The 22,994-nt window shown below is 41.8% G+C and overlaps 1 protein-coding gene across 2 annotated transcripts in view; it reads left to right on the forward strand.

The window, feature by feature from the left end:
* Window positions 1-22,994, forward strand: part of Sgcd (sarcoglycan delta) — a 913,825-nt gene that overhangs the window by 110,246 nt on the left and 780,585 nt on the right. The window contains exon 1 of one of the 2 annotated variants that reach the window (XM_069993890.1): window positions 13,728-13,799. The exons of the other annotated variant lie outside the window; for it this stretch is intronic. The gene's annotated coding sequence lies outside the window, so the exon portion shown is untranslated. Of the gene's footprint in view, window positions 1-13,727; window positions 13,800-22,994 lie in introns of those variants that run through there. 2 annotated transcript variants of the gene reach the window in all.

Raw genomic sequence — 22,994 nt, forward strand, 5'->3', positions numbered from 1 at the left:
GCTTAAGTGATTGAACACTAGCCTTGAGGAAAATAGGCTCAGGGGTGGAACTCAGGCTCTGAGTTCAAGCCCCAGGAGTGGTGCATGTGCACACAAACACACGCACACACACTTCTACGTGCACTCATGAACATGTACAAGTAGGACCAGCTGACAGGTGATTTTTGAAGTGCTATCAGCCTTGCCACCTTCTTTCTCTGGACCCATGTGGGGGAGGAAATTCTCTTCCGTGCCTTTCTCTCCCCGCTACACAATAAGCCAGGTTCCTAACGTTCCACCTTTCTGTTTGTTGTTTTCTCTTTCCAGCTTGAGCTGATGTTTGTAACCGGAAGAAAAGAGCTCATGTAGGCCGACAGGTTAATCTAAAAAATTTTTTCTCACTTACATAACGACACTTTCCAATCTTTGCCTTGGAAGTAGCTTGGTAGTTCTTGTCATTCATCTATTATTGCTACTCAGAGAAATGCACGAGGTGAGATGAAGCAGCCGAAGGCTCTGTAATGTAGTTAGAGTCTAAGCTGTGAAGTGGAGGAATTGTGAACTTGGAATTCTAATGACATCTCCTAAACTTAGTGGATACACCTCTGCTTTCTCCTCCCCCACCGCCGCATTGTGACTTTGGCCCTCCTTCCTCTTCTTCTAGTGTTTCCCTCCCATTCCCATTATCTTATACAACTTGAAAATAAGCATTTATGTCCACAGACCCAAGTACTGTTTCCCATACAAAGCATGTAGTCATGATTTTTTTCTTGTTATCTTTTCACAAACACGGTTCCTTTTTCGTTTTTTAAAAGAAAAATGCTGCCTTCGACAACAGCAGCAACAAATACTTCTGTAGGGCCAAGATGCCAAGAACTTTGGCCAAAGGACGATTGGTTTGTGACCGCTGGGTTCTACCCTGTCTCTTCTCCTCTCCCACTCCAGCCTCCCTCTGGGGATAATGTCTCTGGGCCTGGAGTATCCATCTCAGCATAGCTCACCCCTTCTCTGTCCAGCTGGAAGAGCCATTGAGACTCTCCCCACCACGGCCCTGATGAGTTCAGGGTTCTGAGGTTCAGAAAAGGGTTGTATAGGGTGGACTGATGTGTAGTTTGGGAAAGAGTGGGGTTTGAATTTTGATTTTGACATTCTTAGAACCCTGTACTTTGTCAAATGTCTTCTGCCTCCATGAACTCTTATTGCCATGAGTCTTTGTTAAGGCTGAATCTAATACACTGCAGTAAAGAATGACCACTCTTGTTAAGGCTGAATCTAATACACTGCAGTAAAGAATGACCACTCTCCTTAATGGCTGCCTTTTCTTGTGATCATTGAATGTCACGAGGATCAGGGGTAATCTCTTTTCTCAGTCCCCCTCCCCCCATTTCCATGGTAATAACACAAAACTCTTAAGTTTTCTTATTAGTCTTGTCTTGAACCAAGTCTGTTTTCTGAGCCCTCTACTGATACTAAGCTTATTCAATCCTAAGGGACCATAGATGCTGTGGTCATTGTCCACATTTTATAAATAAGAAACTAAGATGCAAAAGAGGTTAATTAGTGGCTGAGAAGGTGGCTCAGTGGTAGAGTGCTTGCCTTGCATGCATGAGGCCCTGGGTTTGATTCGTCAGTACCACATAAGCAGAAAAACCTGGAAGTGGAGCTGCGGCTTAAGAGTAGAGTGTTATCCTTGAGCTGAAGAGCCAAGGGAGCACCCAGGCCCAGAGTTCAGGCCCCACAACTGACAAAAAAAAAAGAGGTTAATTAACTTCCAGGTTCCAAGTGGCAGAGCTGGGTTTGAACTTGGAGAGCCTCAGGCCATAGGACCAATGCCTGCCCCCACACCCCTCCCTGACCCCCCATGACCCTCTGGTACTCATCTCCAGCAGATACTAAACACTTATCAAGCCAATACTTTGTATCCATTCTGCTATCCTGAGATAGCAGAGATAATACTACCTTGAACTGTGAGTGAATGCTTTATTAAAGGAGGAGGCGGGAAATATATGTATTTATTGTGATTTTCCCAGGGTGTTTGTTCAGACATATTTTTTTAGGTCTTTCTTAGAGCTCTTACAGAAATTTCCGGAGTTTAAGAGTCTCAGGTGGTCTGCAGATGACATTTTTGTGAAATATCATTTAATTTTTCTTTTATTAAATGAGTCGATTTGTTTTGCGTATCTCGTTTCTGATTCAGAAGGTCTTCAAAACCATTGAGCCAAACTCCACATAGCTGGGCTGATTGTCAAATACTATTAGTTGTTGAATAGACTGTGTAATCATGGATTTATAATCTATAATTATGGATTTGTAATCTATAATTTTCTATTTGTCTGTTTACCCAGTTATTTCTATCCGTTCTTTTTTGCTTCACTTTTTCTTTTTGGCAACTCTATTGCTTGGTGTATCCTCATTAGCACTATTAGGTATTCTTACTGGATTGGCCTTCTAACTAAGTAATGACATCTCTAGCTCTTAAAATGATCTATGTTCTTAAGTCATGTGAATGATTTATTTTTCTAAATTTCTTATCAAGACACTTGAGTGCAGGTGGGTTGCGGGAGGGGACAGCCGAAAAGAGAGGAAGCGATACCTTTTAGACTGATCTGGAATTCATTTTTAAGGACATGGTAAGTGGAGAGAGGTTAATTCAACAAGCTGGAGTAGTACATTTGAAACTGTAGTTTAATGTGAAACTTTCTAAATTTTAAGGTGCATTCAGGGGGAGTTTAATGGGCCCCACTCTGAGAGATTCTAATTCCAGTCTCTGTGGGGTATGCATCAGGAGCCGATGTTTTAATAACCACCAGGTAATTCTGAAGTTCGCGTTTCTCCAATCCCATTTAGGCCTACATCAGTGTGGTCGATTACCACCCAACCTCTGCTCCGATTTATACAGTGAAGCTAAGCAGCTCTGAGCCTCATCGTCCTTAGCTGTAAAATAAGAATCTCATAGGGTTAGTGTGATATGACGTTCATTTTCTTTCTCGAGGTTGCTATTATCTTCTAGGACTGAAAACTAGGGCCAAGGTTTCACTTCAGCTGCCATATTTTCTCAGGCTGTCCTTGTTCATATTTCTGAGACCTGGTGACCTTTTTGTCAACAGATTAGCTGTGCGCCGGTGGCTGAGACCTGTCATCCCTAGCTACTCAGGAGGCTGAGATCTGAAGACTGTGGTCAAAGCCAACCTGGGTAGGAAAATCCATAAGACTCTTATCTCCAGTGAACCACCAAAAAAGCTGGAAGTGGAGTTGCAGCTTAAGTAGTGGAGTGCTAATCTTGAACAAAAAAAGCTCAGGAACAGTGCCCAGGCTCTGAATTCAAGCCCCAGGACAGGCATACCAAATAAAAAAAAGCAAAATAAAATATAAGAGGGAGGAAAAAAAATTGTTTTTCTTCTGCCTTTTTGCTTTTCCTCTCCCATTTATTTATTTGTTTGTGTGTTTGTTTATTTAATTTCCTTTAGCTGTTACACTTCAAAAATAGAGTTATGTCTGTGTTAAGCACCGCTAGAGGAGAATAAGTGTTTAGCACTTTTAGGGATTTCTCTCTTGATGTTCAGGCTTTGCCTACTTCTTTGTTGGCATCTGGGCTTCTGAAAATTCCAGAATTATGCCTTAGGAGATGGAAGAACACAGAGAAGATCAAGCATTTTCTCCAATAGATTCAGACAAAAAAAAAAAAAAAAAAAAAAAAAAAAGCCTTCATCCACGCTTCTGGCATCATGGCGCTTTCTGGAATCAGCCACAGCAGTCATGTGAGTGCAGTACTCTATTCTACCATTAAACCAACAGCCATGTGCACTTATATTCCTAACTGGCTAGTTTTGAGGTATTTAGTGATACCTGGCCAATGTAAGCCAGGATTGGCAGGAGGGGAGGAGGAGGTTTGCAACAAAACAAAACAAAACAAAACCCACATTGTTTTTGAAGTATTGGATCCAGTCTAAACTGTGAGATATTTTGCTTATTAAGTCTTTCCCATTACTAAAGTGTTTCCAGAGAGGTCTACCCAACTACCTTTTTTTTTTCAGTTGTTGTTCTAATGGAAAGTTTTAATTAAGTTTAAATTAGACAATGTGACGATAAAATGGGAGAAATAAAATAGGACAAATAAAAGAAAGCCTACAGAGGAAATTAAATTAGCAAATGCATGTCAGGCAGGAGCGTGTGGGTGAGCTAGGATTAAATGGCTGATCTCAGAGAGAGCCTTGGGCTCCTTGCTGTAAGTAAATGACCTTCCCCCAAGGCACCAAATGGGATCATAATGGCCTCAAAGGCTTAATGCACCTCCCCAATTTACACTCCCCTCATCAGAAGACCCACTGAGTAATGCACATCCATATAAACCCAGAGTAAATGACCAGGGGATGAGAATGTAAGGAGAGTTATTAAACTTTACACCAATGTCAAGATTTACGTCATGAACTTTTCCCTTTTTGAACAGTGTGTTTTCTCACAGGCTTGATTTTAAAGACTCTGAAACACTCTCAGGTTATAGTCCCAAGGCCTTTCCAGAAATATAAATGATTAGATAATGATCTAAGTCACCCAGGCACGTGGGACAGTTGTGGGGGGGATCTTAGTGAAGGGAAGTTCATTCTGGATCCCAATGAGCCGACTTTTTTTTCTGCTTCTGCACTGTGAGCCGAAGCACTGAGCTGCATCAGTCACTGTGGGTCACACAGTGAATAAATAGTGAGAGCAACCACGCTCACATTCATCAAGAGAAGTGTACTTGTTTTCTGGACTTTTAGAGAACAAATTTTGGGTGCTGTGTCGACCATGTTGAGTGCTGACTCCAAGAGAATGGCTGGTCCACTTGGCAAGGCCAATTTTAATCCCTCCTTTTTCTTTTTTCCTTCCAAATACCCAGGAGAGTGTTTGGAAGTCATTGGCGGCATTTATTTCTCTTGATGGGTTCATTCAACTCTGGCAAGAGAAAAATGTCACTGTGTCGCTTGCAGTGTGCGTCTAATTCCCAACTGGTCCTTTGGTGTCGTCTGATGTTTGGGTTGAATTTAGGTACAAAAATGGAGGCAAGGTTTATATTTACCAATGGAGTTTGGTGGAATGTGTAAGAAGTTGATTCCATAATATGTATTGACTCAACAAATACTTACTGAGTGCCTGTTATTTGGTGGAGACATGGTGTGCCATAGTAGGATAACATGATGCAACCATTTCTTCAGGAAGCTTGTCATTTGGTGGTCAGATTAAAACTCACAAATTAGAGCCAGGTGCCGGTGACTCACGCCTGTCATCTTAGCTACTCAGGAGGGTGAGATCTGAGGATTGTGGTTTGAAGCCATCCCCGGCAGGAAAGTCCATGAGACTCTGATCTCTAATAAACTATTAAGAAAAGTCAGCTGTAGCTCACTAGTAGAGCATTAACCTTGAGCAAAAAGAAGCTTCGGGACAGTGCCCAGGCCGTGAGTTCAAGCCTCTGGGCGCGCGTGCGCACGCGCGCCTGCACGCGCGCAAACACACACACACACACACACACACACACACACACACACACCACTCACAAATTATTAATTTCTAATTGTGATGAGTATTATGAAGCAAATGAACAGGGTACTAGGGAAGAAGATAATAAAAATGTAATTTTGACTAGAGTAGGGAATACATACATACAGGTTTATAGGTTTATATATACACACAGATGTGTGTGCTATATGTGGATGTGTATAAAAATACTTAGACTACACAGCATTAATTAGCCTGTCTTGAATTCCATGACCAAGTGAATAAAGATATTAGGGAATCATGGAACTTTGGATACAGAATTAAATCATCAGAATTAAATCAGGAGTATGTGAATATTTTAATTGTGATTTACTAATCATGGAAATTGCCAAAATGGATTGCGAAGGTCAAGTATGTTTTGTTGTTTTGTTGCTGTTTTCAAGTATTTTTTTTAAGGCAATCAAGAATAAAGTTTGTTGGGCTCATTTTGTATGTATTCTTGCTAAATGTAATTGGAATATCTTTGACCTAAGGGTAAGAATTTCTTTGGGTATTTATGGATAACTAAGTCTAAGTGAATATTGGTTGAATAGCTTATATACTTTTCCACCCTTCATGTTTATGTCCTTCTGACTCATGTCTAGAATATTCACCACCATCACTACAATACCATCGCTTTCACAAAGATTTGTTGAACCCTTTATTACGCAGCTCAGGCTGCCATTGTTGAATAACATAGGCTGAGTGGCTTAAACAGCATACAGTTATTTTCTCATAGTTCTGGAAGCAGAAAGTCCAAGATCAAGGCCTGACCAGGCACTGCCAGGGTTGGTTTCTGATGAAACCTCTCTTTCAGCCGTATGGGTTGTGGCCCCTTCTTGCTATGTCCTTACATGGCCTCTTCTCTTCAAGCTCTAGTGGCTCTTCTTTTTTTTTAATTTTTTATCAAGAGAACCATCTCCTGAGGATCACGATTTAAAGAGAGCCTGGGCAGGAAAGTCCGTGAGACTCTTATCTCTAATAAAAAACCACCAGAAAACTGGAAGTGGTGCTGTGGCTCAAGTGGTAGAGCGCTAGCCTTGAGCTGAAGAGCTGAAGGACAGTGCGCAGGCCCAGAGTTCAAGCCCCATGACCGACCAAAAAAAAAAAAAAAAAGAGAACCAGCTTGCAGGATTAGGCCTCATTTAACCTTAATTACCTTCTGAAAAAGGCACTATCAGCAAACACAGTCACATTGCCACTGAGGGCTGCTTCTTATAGACCTAATTCAGTCCACACCAAGCACCTACTAGGGACAAACTCTGCCTTAAGCACGAATATAGAAGGGTGATTGTGGCAACTCTTAAGCCCCGCCCCTCATGGAGCGTCCAGGCTAGTCAGATGGCATACAGGAAATAAATAATTACATAAGTAATAATTCATTATTGCTGTAGTGGCCATTTCTTGAGGAGAAAAAAATATTTGCTTCAATGCAAAGCCCAAAGATAGAAACTGTGTGGAAACTGTAGGTAACATGGTTAGTTAGCAAGCCCATTGATAAAGCTAGAAATAAGTTCTTTTTTTCTTAATATTTATTTTAATTTATTTTTATTGTAAAGGTGATTTACAGAGAGGTTACAGCTACCTAACTCTGGTAGTGAGTATATTTCTTTTTGAACAATGTCACCTTAGGAATAAGTTCTTTTTTATTTTTATATTTTTTGACTTGAACTCTGGGCCTGGGCACTATCTCTTCGCTCTTTAGCTCAGGGCTAGTGCTCTACCACTTGAGCCATAGCACTACTTCCAATTTTCTTTTTTTTTTTTGGGGGGGGGGTCCAGTCGTGGGGCCTGAACTCTGGGCCTGGGCGCTATCCCTCAGCTCTTTAGCTCAAGGCTAGCACCCTACCACTTGAGCCACAGCGTCACTTCTGGCTTTTTTCTTTTTGCTTATATGGTGCTGAGGAATCGAACCCAGGGCCTCAGGCATGCAAGGCAAGCATTCTACCACTGAGCCACCCTCCCAGCCCCAACTACTTCCAATGTTCTTGTGGTTAATTGCAGATAAAAGTCTTACGGACATTCCTGTCTGGGCTGGCTTTGAACCATGATCCTCAGATCTCAGCCTCTTGAGTAGCTAGGATTACAGGTGTGAGCCACCGGCACCCGGCAGCAGTAAGTTCTTAATTCAAAGTTTTAGAACATATTTTAAAATTGAAACATAGATATTTTTGCTTTGTACTTTATATTTTATATAAAAATTTTATTTTTACATTTACATTATATGCTCTATTTATATCTTATATATATCATATATATCTTATTTTTATTTTTTCCTTTTTCTTTTAGAAGAGCACTATTTCCTTTCCCCCACTTGAAATTGCCTCTTTTGTGATAAAAATCCATGAGTGAAGGGATTCCTTTTATAACAGTTGTTATGGCCAAAAGAGCAGATGTTACAGTTATTCGTAATTATTTCAAGCCAATCATTCAATTACCGGAATCCAGACTCTGTCAGGAGAGACAATAGGACAGGAAAGGAAGAGCAGTTGCCTGGATGTTTCAGGCTGCTGGGCAATCTGGATATTTCCCTTTTCCAACCCTCTTCTCTATGCTGCTAGTCTTTCCTCACATACTAGAAGCAAAAGATTGGTCATTTTTGGTTTCTCCCGTCCAATACCTTCCTTCACTCTTCATTTTAGGACGTTTGACTAAGTGGTAATCATAAGCTAGACTCGCCCTTTGTATGTAATCATCAGCTGAACCAGATTCATAGAATTCATTCTTGCTGCTAACCTCCGGCCTTTGTAGTAGAAGAGTTTCAGAGCCAGAGCCAGGATACAGAGGCTCAGATAGAACGCTCTGCTCATGTGTTCAAGGCCTTCTGGGAAAATAGTGCAGCTGCAAGCTGTTCAAGCGTAAGCAGCAATGTACAAACCAGCCCAAGTAGCCCCTAGATTGTGAACAGCTCGGAGACTGAGATGGACCGGCTCTCCTTTGTCTTCTCCTTTCCTACTGTTACGAATGCAGTCTGGAAGCTGACATTAAACAGAAGGAACTGGAGAAGAGGTCATATAAGAATGTTCTGAGAGGAATCAGATAACCAAAGAGCTAGAAAAGAGAGAAGCCAAGAGGAGAGGGAAGGAAACTGAAGACATCATCGGGAAGAAACTGCTGAGCGTGGGGATCCAGGTCTTCATCTGCATCCTGTTCTGCACCTCACTTTCCCACCATCATTTCTCTGACGCCCGCAATTACCTTTCAGTGCATTCACACATGGCGCAAATTTCCATGAGTTAGAAACATGAGTTAATTTTCTTACAAGTTGTAGAAAATAGGAATAGAGCCTATCTAAACATGCCCGAAGTCCTCTAGCTTCAACAGCTTCTAACACTATATTAATTGGCATCTGTTAAATCAAATGCATGAAGCAGTTCAGATGTATATGGAAGCTTCTGGAACAACTGCCCCCCATTTCCTTCTTGTTGCTTATGGGGGTACTTGGCATTATGGGCTGGGTGTTTGCTATGCATTATGTTCCTGTCACTAATTTAGATACCCAGATAGCCATAAACATTATATAATATAGCCTTGTAGATTTGAAAACTTTTTACAAAAATGATACTCTAACATCTATAGCCTTTTGAATTGGAAGAGAGTGTGTGTGGTGTGTGTGTGTGTGGTGTGTGTGTGTGTGTGTGTGTGTGTGTGTGTGTGTGTGTGTGTGTGTGTGTGTGTGTGTGTGTGTGTGTGTGTGTGTGTGTGTGTGTGTGTGTGTGTGTGTGTGTGTGTGTGTGTGTGTGTGTGTGTGTGTCCTAAAACTCAGGGCCTGATCCCTGTCCCTGAGATTTTTTGGCTCAAGGCTAGTTGTCTATCCCTTAAGCCACAGCTCTACTTTCTGGCTTTTGGGTGACTTTTCTGGACTTTTCTGCTCAGACTGGCTTCAAACTTTGATCCTCAGATCTCAGCCTCCTGAGTAGCTAGGGTTACAACCATGTGCCCCTGGTTCCTGGCTTGAATTGGCTTTTATTCTTCTGTTGTAAGGTGTTTTGAAATGATTGCATGCTGATACAAACAGCTGTAATGCATCCATTTTTACCACTGTAGGGCATTGAGTGAATATATTTTGGTATAATTTTCAGGTTGTCTTTGCTTTATTTGTATCTTCAGTAGACTTTTTTGGACATGGAAATTCCAAATTGATAATTAACCTTTTCTGCAAAAAAGTCAATGCATTGAGTTCCCCCCATCCCCACCCCTGATCTAATGAGGCATAATTGAAAAAAATTAAGAGTGCATATTATGTATTATTAAGACATAAAATATAATGCTTTAATACAGATATTTATTGTGCAATGATTAGCACAATCAAGCTAATACCCATCACTTCCCATGCTTCCCATACTTACCCTCTTTTAATGGTGGAAACAATGAAGATTTCCTTCCTTAGTGCAAGTATATGGTACAGTATTATGCCTAAAGTCACCTACACTACATAGATACCCAGAACTTGTCCATCCTCTATCACTGAACTTCACCACCCTTTGACCGATATGGAGGCATAACGCTTCCTCTTGATAGGCAGACATTCAGGTTGTTTTCACTTTCTTTCTTTCTTTTTTTTTGTTCTCTAATGAGTAATAGATATTTCAGTAGTAAACCTTATCCCCACTTCATTGAATATTCAGAGTCTCTCTTGGATAGACGGTGGACATCTAGATATACAAGAACATATCTGAGAAAGGATTTATTATAGCTCATGATTCTCCAGAGGTTCTAGCCCAGGATTGAGGGTGGGGTGGGGAGCGTGGCTTTGGGTGTCAGGTGGGGCAACACATCATGGCAGAAGCACATGACAGAGCACAACCATTGATATTTCAAATCAGGGAACAAAGAGGGAAGAGGAAGAGCGCTAAGTCTCACCATTCCTTTGAGGGCTGGCCTCTAGGGATCAAAGGCCCCCCCCCAACTAGGCTCACCCCTCAGTAGCTCTTCCCTGGGAACTAAACCTTTGGGGACTAGCAAAGGTGCAAATAATTCTGGCCAACAGTAGATTTGTTTTCCTCCGGCCGCAGTAACAAAATGACCACAAATGGGTAGCTTAAAACAATAGAATATCTGGCTGCCAGATTTTGAGGGCAGAAACCAAAGACGTTCACCCCCCCTCTCCTGAGGCTTTCAGGGAGATTCTCTTTCTTGATTCTTCCAGCCTGGGTAGCTAGGATTACAGGTGTGAGCCAGCAGAGCCCTCAACCTTAACATTGTCTGTCATTTTTGTGGCCGGTAATTTCTTTAGTGCCATCACAGACTGTGAAATGATGTTAAGCCAGTACTCTGATATTTACTAAAATCCAATGGTCATTAAATCATAGGGTCTTTAAGTGTCACACCCATATGCACTGGTTGATGTGGGGAGCTTTCATTTGCACAGTTATGAGTCTGTCTGAACAGACACACCCCCTAACTTTTGATCAGTAAGCAGTGATGTATGCCAGTTTCTCTAGTTAGTTTGGCTTCCGATCACATTAAACAATGTTGACGCTCCTGGCCTACCACGCAACAGGTGACCTTTCCAGAGATCACTACACCTAATAGATCATCTGTCACAAGCAGCTCTGACACATGACCAAACTCCTTCAGCAGAAGACAAGCATCTATCACGCAAGTCAATGCCATGTTGAAGTCAGCTGTCATTTCTAATAAAAGTGTCCACAACCACCACTGCACTGGCTGCTTTGGGAATTGTGGCCATGCTGCATTCCCTCAGAGGAGTCCAAATTCATCAGAAGGGAAGAAAACAAAATCTAGAGGGAGAAATCGGGAAGCCAAAATAGAACTTTTCCTGTCCTCTTGACCTTCTAATACAATTGTGAGACTGCGTTTGTGACACCCAAGAGATTCTAATTAGATAAGACAACAAAACAAGATGAGAAGGTAAAATAAAAATCACTTGCTAATTGGTGTTTGAGACAAAGACATATTCAGTGAAACCTGATTGTATGAAGAAGCAGTAAAGTGACTAGCTGATCCCTGACAGGACGAAGTATAATCCATGTTCTTAACTTACCTACGTTACAATTAGTTACTAAGTGCCAACATGGTACCAGGACCTGGCAAAGCCCTTGATAAGAATAGTTCTTGATAAGAATAGGCACTGTCCTCATTCTTATATAGCACACAACCAGACAGAGAAGAGTACTATTAATTAAATAATCTCATCAATAAACTTAAGATTGCAGCTATTCCAGGAAGAAAATAGAGTAATGCCCAGGTCACGTGAGGAGGGGAAGGAAGGTAATTTCTCAGGCTGGGAGAAGAGCAATGGATTGTGGTGTCTCACAAAGCTGGACAGAATCACAGGGAGCCAGAGCTTCGTGTCTTAGGTCTCAGCCAATTCCAGTCAAACCAGCTTGAAATAAATCAAGTGTCAGCTTTTAACCAATTGAACCATCTTGGACCTCACTTCCATTTTTCCATAACATTATGAGCCTCAGTCTTAAAGAACTGTCCTCATTTGAGGGACTGTCTCATTAAGTCCTGTTCAGTCAGTTCAAGGTGGTCCTTTTTAAAGCAGTCTTCCTGGGTTATTTTGGGGGTGAACACATACATTCACAAATATCCTCTGGTGGAGGAGGAGGGTGCAGAATATTCTGGAGTGGGGAAGATTTTACCTCCATGGCTGGCTTGTGAGATGGGAGGGAAGTTGAAACTTAGAAACAGGAGAAGTCTAGATATATGTTTTTTTTAAAGACAAGAAACAGATCTCTTCACAGTCTCTGCAGAGTAACAGAGTCCACTGAAGGGTGGACTAGTATTTTTTTTTTCAGCCCAGTGAGATCTATTTTGGAAGTTTGATCTTTATAACGGTAAGGCGTAAAGTGATATATTTGTGTCATTCGAAGCTACAACATTTGTGGTAATTAATTTGCTATAGGAACAATGGAAAACTAGTAAAATTACCTAAAGATCAATGAGAGAGACACAGAATGAGAGAGAGGCTTAAATAATGGAGGGATGGACTCCAACATGTGGTACCCAACTGTGGAAGGATCAGCATGCAAATGAGAAGGAAGAAGAGAAGGAAGGGGAAACGCAGGAGCAATTTCCCTTTTTAGGGTCAGGAGCACTTTCCCTTTTTAGTGTGACAACTACAAATATGACCCTTGAGAGAGGAGAACAACTGTTTTGGAAGGAAAAGAGAATCCTCTGAATTTGACTGAGTCTAAATATACTAGTCCTTTATTATTATTATCATCATCATCATTATTATTACTGTTATTATTATTTTGCTGGTCCTGGGGCTTGAACTCAGAGCCTAGGCATTGTCTCTGGGTCTCTTTGTGCTCAAGGCTAGTGCCCTGCCACTTGAGCCACAACATTACTTTGGACATTTTTCTGAGTCGTTTATTGGAGATAAGAATCTCATGGACTTTATTACCTGGGCTGGTTTTGAACCATGATGCTCAGATCTCAGCCACCTGAGTAGCTAGGATGACAGGTGTGAGCCATGGCACCCAGCTACCAGTCTTGTTTTTATCTAAAGCTGAAAAGGCCATCAGAAGAGTCGGATATTATTTAGTTGATCCCTTCAAAGCTCGTGTTCCCAGGAGCACACGAGTCTTGGAGAAACCTACTCTGAATTGATGCAGAGCGATTTTTATATCCACGGCACTGTGCACGTCAATGTGAGAGGCTGGAAAGGTGAGTCGATGACAGACTCCCGGGCATATTGCAAACTTGTTCTAATTCTGCGCATGCCATGTTATCTAGATCACTGACTGAACAATAATTGAACTGCACGGTTCCAAGAAGTTACCACTTATCCCCAGCATCTTCTGCCCGCAAGAATTCTAATAGCATTAGCCGAAATCTCAAGGCAGGTGCCCATCAAATCATGCTGGAAAACTTCACATTGTAAAATATATGTGGATGATGAGGTGTCTGCATTCTGACATGGTTGATGTAGTGGTTTAGACATTTTAGTGGGAAATACAAGCCCAACCTTGTTTTTGAACCTTGAAGGAAAGGATCACCGTGTATATGTGTGTGCTCGTGTGCGCACGCATGCACTTGCACGCATACATGCAATGTGTGCTCACCAATATTGGAACTTGAACTCGGGGCTTCTCCCTCTGACTTGGCTTTTTTCTTTTTCTTTTTGCTCAAGGCTGGTGCTCTACCATTTGAGACACACCTCCACTTCTGGATTTTTGCTGGTTAAATGGAGGAAAGAGTCTTACAGACAAGCCTGCATATCTGGCTTTGAACCATGATCCTCACATCTCAGCTGCTTGAGTAACTGGGATGACAGGTGTGAGCTGCTGGCTGAGGATTGCTTTGTTCACTGGTGTCTATGCCAAGTCTCAGAGGTAATGGAGTCTAATTTTTCTCACCATCTTATTTGAGCTCTTTCTTGACTGGATATTTAGGTGTGCTGAGTGATGTAGAATTGAATTTATTTTATCGCTTTAATAATGCTTTGTTTAGTTTGGAAAGCAGGATATAGGAAAAGTCTCATAAAGTAAATTAAAAGCAAATTTTTACACTTGATCACACATACACATGTAAAAGAATATTTCAGTGATGAGACATATGCTTTGGTAGAGGTCAATGTGCTCATTGCGGTTATTAAAATTCTTCTTTTTTTTTTTTTTAGAATTTTAATAAGAATGCTTTCCTCCCAACCTAGTTTTTCCATCTTGCAGATGCTGATTTAAAATTATAGTTTGGATCTGGTCTTGCCTCATTCTGGACCCTAGGGCTACATTTAACATTGTTGGTGTTAAACTATGCCTGGCTAAACAAGTAGCACCGGAAGAGACAATGGGTTCAATCCTTTACTGATTACTGGCAGTACTTGAATATCCTCTTACAGAAACCAGTAGCAGTGAGCGTAAAATAATGGTGGACACCCCCCTCATACCACTTCTCTTCCTAGAGGTAAAATAGTTGAATATCAACTTGAGGTTTAAACTCCTAAAAACCTTTCCCAATTAATCTGTGCCTACAGATGACCCCAATCCAGGAGAGTCTAAATTGTAGTTTCTGATTTTTGCCATGATGCAGAAGTGATACAGGTGAAGGAGAAGTCGCACTCTGATTGTTTTGCGTGGTATTGGGGATAGAACACAGGGCTCCCACTTGCTACGTCACCGCTCTCCTACCTGAGCCAGAGCTCCAGCCCCAGTGTGGAACCTGGAATTTGGAAAGGTGATCTTATCCTGAGCTGGTGGAATGCACTAGGAACCTTTTGTGCGAACTGAGCAGAGGTTACGAACCACAGCTCATTCAGCCATATGATCGCGAGGGTTCACAAAGAATGTTTTAGAGCGCACTGTCTTACCAAGCTATGAGCTTCCAAGGTTGGATATAACAAATGCAGATGTGAACGACAATGTTTTTTTTTTTAAGCTATGAGGAGAAAGCTCCATTGCAAGCAGAGGAGAGTTTGTATACGGGTACTTATCAAACGAATGTGGCTTAGACTTAATTTAGCATTTTTTTTTATTGTGAAAATACTGTACAGAGGGGTTACAATTACATGGGCAAGATAATGAGTACATTTCTTATCAAGCATTGTAGCCTCCTCCTTTGTTTCCCCTTCCCATCCCTTCCCATCCTCCCCCCACCTCCCCCGCCCAATCCTCCCTGCTCCCCCCATAATTTAGCATTTCTTACAAACACAGCGCTAAATTACTATTTTGTGATTTTTTTTTATACAGACGATACCTTGACTACAACTGTCATGTTCTCTCGCATAGTTTGCCTTCATTCCACGTTATGTCATAGATTTGATAGCATGTTTTATTTAGCTATTTTCCCATCCATGGACATCTGGGTTGTTTAAAATTTAGCACACTGTAAACACTGTTGTCATGGACAGTCCTGTGTGTGTGTGCGCGTGTGCACGAACACACACACACACATATGCAGATGCAAACAGGCTTGTGTGTGGGCCTATGTACTAGTATTGTGACTTGAACTTAGACCTTCAGGCTCTCACTTAGATTGCTTACTCACAGCTGCTGCTCTACCATTTGAGCCAGACCTCCAGTCTTGTATAGCTTTCTTAGAGATAAAAATAGTTACTGTGCCCCGGTGGCTCACACCTATAATCCTAGGTACTCAAGAGGCTGAGGTCTGAGGATTGTGGTTCAAAGCCAGCCTGGGCAGGAAAGTCTTAGAAGACTTTATATCCAATTAACCATCAAAAAACCAGAAGTGGAGCTGTGGCTCAAAGTGGTAGAATGCTAGCCTTGAGTGAATAAAGCTCAGGGACGGTTCCTGAGTTCAAGTCCCAAGACACAGACACAGATACAGACACAGACACACACAGACACACACACAGACACATACAGACACACACAGACACACACAGAGCTATATGGATACTTCGTAATGACCAAAAGTATTTGATTTACATTAGGATTCACTCTTGGCATTATTTGTTCTTAGTATTTGGAAAAGTGTATCACCACACACATTTCCATTGTAACATTGTGCAGAGTATTTTTACTTCTCTAGAAAATTCTCTGTTTCACCTGTTTATCCCTCTTCCTTGTGACTCCTGGTGCCCCCCAATCTCTTCGTTGTCTTCTTTCAACTTGTTTCAAAATGTTGTATGTGATGAAATCAGGTTAGTGTTTTTTAGTCTTCTTGCTTGGCTCCTTGAGTTCAGTTAATAATGTATGTAGGGTTCCTGCACGTAAGTTGTGTCTTTTTTTTTAAATTTAATTTTATTTTATTTGTGAACATACTGTACAGAGGGGTTACAATTACATGGGCAGGGTAATGCGTACATTTCTTACCAAGCATTGCACCCTCCTCCTTTGGTTTACCCTTCATATCCCTTCCCAGCCTCCCCCTTCCCAAGTTGTGTCTTTTTAATAGGAATAAAATTACATTGTCTGCATGTACCTTGGTGTATTTATCCACTTAACCTACCACAGGCTCCCTGTGGTGTTCCTAAGTTTTGGCAATTATAAATTGTAAGTATGTCCTTGTGCAATTTTTTGTGGACATGTTTTCAACTTCTTTGGGTCAAAACTGAGGTGGTGTGAGAGCCAGATGGTTATGGTCAGAGTATGTTTGGTTTTGTGGGAAGCTGCCAGCCTGCCTTCCAAAGTGGCTTATCAGCTTGTCTTTCTGCCATCACCAAGTGAGAACTCCTGTTGGTCCATATCGTCCCCCCTCATTTGTTGTCATCAATGTTCTGGACTTGAATCATTCTAATAAGTGTCAGTGGTATCTCTGTATTATTTTAATTTTAATTTTTATTTGTTGGTCCTGGGGCATGAACTCAGGGCCTAGACGCTGTCCCTGAGCTCTTTTGCTCAAGGCAAGTGCTCTACCACTTGAGCCACAGCGCCACTTCCCATTTTCTGGTGGTTAATTGGAGATGAGAGTCACAAGCTTTCCTGTCTGTGCTGGCTTTGAACTGCCATCCTCAGATCTCAGCCTCCTGAGTAGCTAGGATTACAGGTATAAGCCACTGGCACCCAACTCTGTATTATTTTAATTTGCATTTTCCTAATAATGGTGTGCCACTGAACATCTTTTCCTATGCCTGTTTGCCATTTTGTATCTTCTTTGCTTAAATAGAACTTGGGCTGGCTCATTTTACAATTGGATTATTTTGCTTTCTTATTGTTAAATCTTCAGAGTTCTTTATATATTTTGGATACTAGCCCTTTCTAAGATATGTCTTTTGCAGATAATATCTCCAATCTGCCTTGGTGCTTCTTCGATGTGGCTTGACTTCTTATTCTCTTGAGTGCTTTAACTCAATTTCTTTTTTCACATGGAAGTTATGAGACATTAAAGAGAAATTTACTCTGTAGCCTTTTAGGATATTAATATGAGTTTGGCAGAAATGTCAGGAACTTTGGACTTGCCTGAGCCCTCTGCTATTTTCCTGAGGCATTTCCATGCTTCTTTCTGTATAAGCATGCCATGATCCCTCCTCCCCCCAAGATGAAAAAGATTTCCACCATGAGAACATAGATTTAGTTTGCAAATACTGAATTTCCGAGACCTTAGGTGATTTAATCCTTGGCAAAATGTACTCAGCTTCTCATTTAAGAAAAATAATTAAAACAAACTGGGAGGTGTTCATGCTTCTATCTTCTGGATTTAGATGTTTTCCTATGGGAGAAAGCTATGCTTTAATGAAGAATTAGTTTAAGCTGGATGGATTAAGTTGATAAAATTCATCTCCATAGTAATTTAGCAAGGGGGAAAAATGAAGATGTTGGCCACAGTTGCTTTTAATTTGGGCTGAGCTGAGGATTCTGTTGGGAAGACTCCTGGGAGGGGAGCGTTCATTCCACTTCGATGATTTGAGCTATGAAGTGCTGATTCCGCACAGAGTAGGTCCTCTAATCAGGAAGTCCTTTGACCTAGAAGTTATATTTTAGGGGACACGAGTGACCACACACTTTCTTTCAAGCATGCAGTGGCTTCTCATTTTCATCCCCAGGTGAGTTTTCCTGGCTCCCTGTGACCTAAGAACCAATCTAGGATTCCAGGGGAGCACAAGTTAGGGTCATGTGACTCTTGGCTTTCAACAGTTGTAAAGATGTAAAGAACACATTTCCTGAAGGATCAGAGAAAAAAACAACAATTTTTCTTCTTATTTTTTTTAAATCACAATTTGACTTCTAAACAATGCATTTAACTTAAGAGAAAGAACCATGGCTAAATTTTGTGTGTTAATTTAACTGGATCATGGAGTGCCCAGATATTTGGTTAATCTATGAGTATGTGCAGGGGTGAGGTAGTATGAGTCAGTGGACTCCAGGGTAGATGAGCCTCATTCAGTTTACTGAGACCCCAGTAGAACAAAGAGAGAGAGAGAGAGAGAGAGAGAGAGAGAGAGAGAGAGAGAGAGAGAGAGAGAGAGAGAGAGAGAGAGAGAGAGAGAGAGAGAGAGAGAGGAAGGAAGAAAGGGAGAATTTTTCTCCCTCCCTCTGTCTAGGTGTAGATTTGAGACATTGGTCTTCTTTTGTCCTCCAATGAAGACTTGGCTCCTTTTGATCCTAACTCTTCAGTTCTTCAGACTCCTCTGGAAATACAACCATGTCCTCAGCTCATAGAAGTAGCTGTTCATGGAACATCCCAGCCTCCATCATTGGAAGCCAATTCCTTCTTAAGTGTATATGCAGAACCAAAGCCCTCCAGTTTATGTGTTTATCATTATTATTATGGATATTGGTACTATCTGTAAGTAGTTGTATAAGGGGGGCCGTTTGAATTCACCAGGTCAGTTTATAAGAACAATCCATCTAGATAAATGTCTCCCCTTCCATCATTCTCTCCATCTCTCCCCAACCCAACCCCTCCCCTCCATTTTCCTAGTTCCATGTTCACACATATACATTGAATATCATGACATCATTCTCCCGCCCTTCCTCTTCCTTTTTTCATCCATGTCACTCCCATCTATCTCCTCAGTTTCTAGCTTCCTGGTATTCATTTTTTGTTAGACTGTAAGTTAGATGTTCAAAGGAGTTCTACCATTGGATGACTCGCTGCTTATACCATGCCTTAGTGAATATATCTGTGTTTATGTGTGTATGACCCTGAATGTGTTTATGTATGTATTTTATAATTAGATGAATTTCTGCATATGAAAGAATACGTGTCCTTTAGTTCACTGGGCCTGACTTTCTTTACTTAGCATAATTTTTTTCAGGTCCATCATTTTTCTGCAAATGACTTGTAATATCATTTTTCCTAATGGATGAGCAAAATTCATATCTCTATCTCTATCTCTGTAAGACATAGAGATAGATATAGAGATGGAAATGTCTTATGTTTTCTTGATCCATTCATCCATTGAAGGGAATCTGGCAAAGCCCTCCAATTTAAAAGAGATTTAATTTTGAAAGAGACATTTAGAGACAGGCTCACAGTTATAATCCTAGCTATTCAGGAAGTTGAGATCTGAGGATCTGCCAGCTCAGGCAGAAAAGTTTGTGAGACCCTTATCTACAATAAACTACTGAAAAGCCAGAAGTAGAGCTGGGCTCAAGTGATAGAGTGCCAGCCTTAAGCAAAAGAAGCTTAGGGACAGTGCCCAAGCCCGGAGTTCAAGCTCTAGTACACACACACACACACACACACACACACACACACACACACACCACACACACACACACACACACACACACACACACACACACACACACACACACACACACACCACACACACGGAAGAATAAGACATTTTAGAAGGGAGGGAAGGGAGTCTGCGTCTCTATGGTGTCTTTGTGATGAGAAGAGTGAATGCTCAGCTCCTAAGTGTGTTCTTCCATCTGAGGACATGAAATCAAGCAATGAAAGACGTACTGAGTAGCACATGGCAGGTTAAGAGATTTTAACATGCATAAGTCTAAATTGTCAGTAATGGTTGTGTTGGGAAGAAGCACAGGAAGAATAAGTATTCTGTGGAGCATTTTCAATAGTTCTTAATGATTTCATGTGTGTCTTACATAGCTGTGAAGGAGCTCAGTTAATGCCTGTCAGGGAGTAAAAAAGGGAAAAGTTCTACTCAGGAGGCTGAGATCTGAGGATCACAGTTTGAAGCCAACCCTAGGCAAGAAAGTCCATGGGACTCTTATCTCCAATTAACTACCAAAAAGTCAGAAGTGGAGCTGTGGCTCAAGTGGTAGAATACTTGCCGGGAGCAGAAAAGCTCAGGGACAGTACCTGAGTTCAAACCCCAGGACCAACACACAAACACACACACACGGAAAAAAAATCTATGTTAAAACTACACAAGATAAATATGTGTAAACCTTAGTGGAATTGGCCAGGAAAATTACCAGCTTGATCTTGGTAGGACTCTGCCTCAGTATTCTCATCTGTAAAATATCCATAATGAAATAAAGTCTCTAAGGATTATTGCAAAGATACAATGGCCCAATCTAAATGAAGCTCTCATGACAATACCAGGTATACAAGACATCCTCTTACAAATTTAAAAAATCAAAGCCAGGCATGGTAGGATATGCCAGTAATCCCAGCACTCTGGGAATTGGGGAATAGAATCAAGAGCTCAAGGGCATCCTGGGCTACATAAGGAAGACCTTGTCTCAAAGCAAAAATAACAATACAACAACAACAAACTTAGAAAAACCTAAGGCTATAGACACTGTCTTGTAGACATCGCTTCTCTGAATTTCATGCTCAAGAGAGGTGACTTTCTTTTGGTGACATTCATTTACTGAAAACGAAGGACTTTAAAAGTAAAAGCACTCTTCTGGCTGGGTGTGGTGGCTCAAGCCTAGCGTCCCAGCTGCTTGGAGGAAGAAGATTGGTGGATGGTGGTTTGAGGACAGCCTGTGCATAAAAAGTGAGTGAGACTCCATCTCAAGAAGTGGCTGAGCATCGTGATGCTCCCTGCTGATCCCAGCTGCAGTGGTGCACCACAGCAACCCAGGGAAGCACAAGTAGGAAGATCACAGTGCAGGCCCACCTGGGTATACAAATTGAGATCCAGTCTTGAAAATAAGCAATGAGCCTGGCACTGGTGGCTCAGGCCTGTAATCCTAGCTACTCAGGAGGCTGGGATTCTGAGGATCACTGTTTGAAGCCAGACTAGGGCAGCTTTCTCAAACCCTGGGCAACTGTTTGGGAGTTTCAGAATAATTCTTAAAAAAAAAAAATGACTCAGGGGGCTGGGCAGGTGGTAGAGCGCTTGCCTTGCATGCATGACACCCTGGGTTCAATTCATCAGCACCTCATAAGCAGAAAAAAGCCCGAAGTGGTGCTGTGGCTCAAGTGGTAGGGCACTAGCCTTGAGCTGAAGAGCTGAGGGACAGCGCCCAGGCCCAGAGTTCAGGCCCCATGACCGACCAAAAAAAAAAAAAAGACTCAGGGATAAAGAGATGAGATTTTGAGCAGCATCCTCTAATCTCCCAAGCACTGAGGATCATAGGGAGCATTTTACCTCTACAGGAAAATATTCTATGGAGCTGGTCAGTGGTCTGGAGTCTAGGGTTGTATGGCTTAGTAGGTGGTTAGGACCAAAGACATCGCTTGATCTCAGGTCTTCATTTAAAGATGACGAGAGTGAGGACTAGATTAATACATTCACTTTCCCCAGCGTCAGCAACAGAGAGCTTGGCTGGAACGGGACAGCTCTCCAGGTCTTCTGACTTGATAGTTCATGTTTGTAAGACACAGCTGTGAAGGCGAGAGAGGGAACAGAGTGAGGAGCAGGATTCGAAGACAGAAGTCCCTGGCTAGACCTCTCTCCCCAAGGAGCATTGTAGTACAATTCCATACCTTAAATATGAAGGGTGATGTTTAGCACTTTCTTTTTTTGTCTCTATCTCATCTAAACCTTCCAACAATATCCTGAGATGGACAATACTGGTCAGCCCTGTTTTGGAGATGAGAGAACTGAACCACAGCCTGTCAATGCCAGAGCCAAGACTAGAATCATGGAGCATTGGCAAATGATGTTTCAGATGACATCAAGGCCACATACAAAGGCTCATCTGTTAAAAAAAAAAAAGCCCTGCTTCCCTGCTCCACTCTGAGTGTATGATCTGCACATCTATTAGGTGAAGAGATTGTGAAATGTTCTAAAAAATCTGTCCGGACAGGAGTGCTGTTCTTTCATTTCTTCCTTAGGTCTTGACTGTCGAGTCAGAGTTCAAGTTTTTCTAATCATGAGTACACTACAGTTTGAGAATAAGTCTGCCAGGTTTTCTGTCTCAAGTGAGAGTTAAGCAAACAGGTAGCTAATGCTGAGTAGCTTCATAGATAGCTGGGCTTGGCTGGGGCCAGCTGAGCCTGGCCTTGGCCGGCTTCCTTCCACTCCATTATTTTTGCGTTCGATAAATGCTGATATTACCACATTCCTTCTTAATTGTCTTTCCGTGCTTCTTCCTCCCACCCCCCACAGCCCCCATCCCCAGATTAAATGAGGTTTTAACAAGGCTTCTGGGGTAATTCGTTGTCATTAAAATAACAAATGGATGGAAAACAGCCTTCTGTCTCTTTGGAACCCCCCACCCATTAGTGGACTATAATCCAGCTGGTAACAGAATTACCCAGAGCCAGAAGGCTATGAGAGTCTGGAGAAGGGGTGTGTGTGTGTGTGTGTGTGTGTGTGTGTGTGTGTGTGTGTGTGTGTGTGTGTGTGTGTGTGTGTGTGTGTGTGTGTGTGTGTGTGTGTGTGTGTGTGTGTGTGTGTGTGTGTGTGTGTGTGTGTCTGGGGAAGGGGTGTGTGTGTGTGTGTGTGTGTGTGTACAGCTTTCAGTGTGCAATGGGACTAATTGGGGGAATGGGGGCACCCCATCCCACATTCCAAGATCTATGTTTTTGATTATATGACTCATTGGGAGGCTAGGAAAGTAATAGATATCGCATGGTAATGGATTGTGGTATTTTACTTATCCATCTGTCCAGAGGAACAATAGTGCATCATTTCCAGAGAAATGGAAGGACCTGGAAAAAAAAATGATGTCAAGTGACATAAGTCAGGTCCAGAGAGACAAAGACTGTGCATTTCCTCTCATATGTGGAGGATAGATCTAATTTATAAATATATG

Source organism: Dipodomys merriami, unplaced genomic scaffold (assembly GCF_024711535.1).
Source record: "Dipodomys merriami isolate MVZ:Mamm:240054 unplaced genomic scaffold, mDipMer1.0.p SCAF_44, whole genome shotgun sequence".
Taxonomy (NCBI): Eukaryota; Metazoa; Chordata; class Mammalia; order Rodentia; family Heteromyidae; genus Dipodomys; species Dipodomys merriami.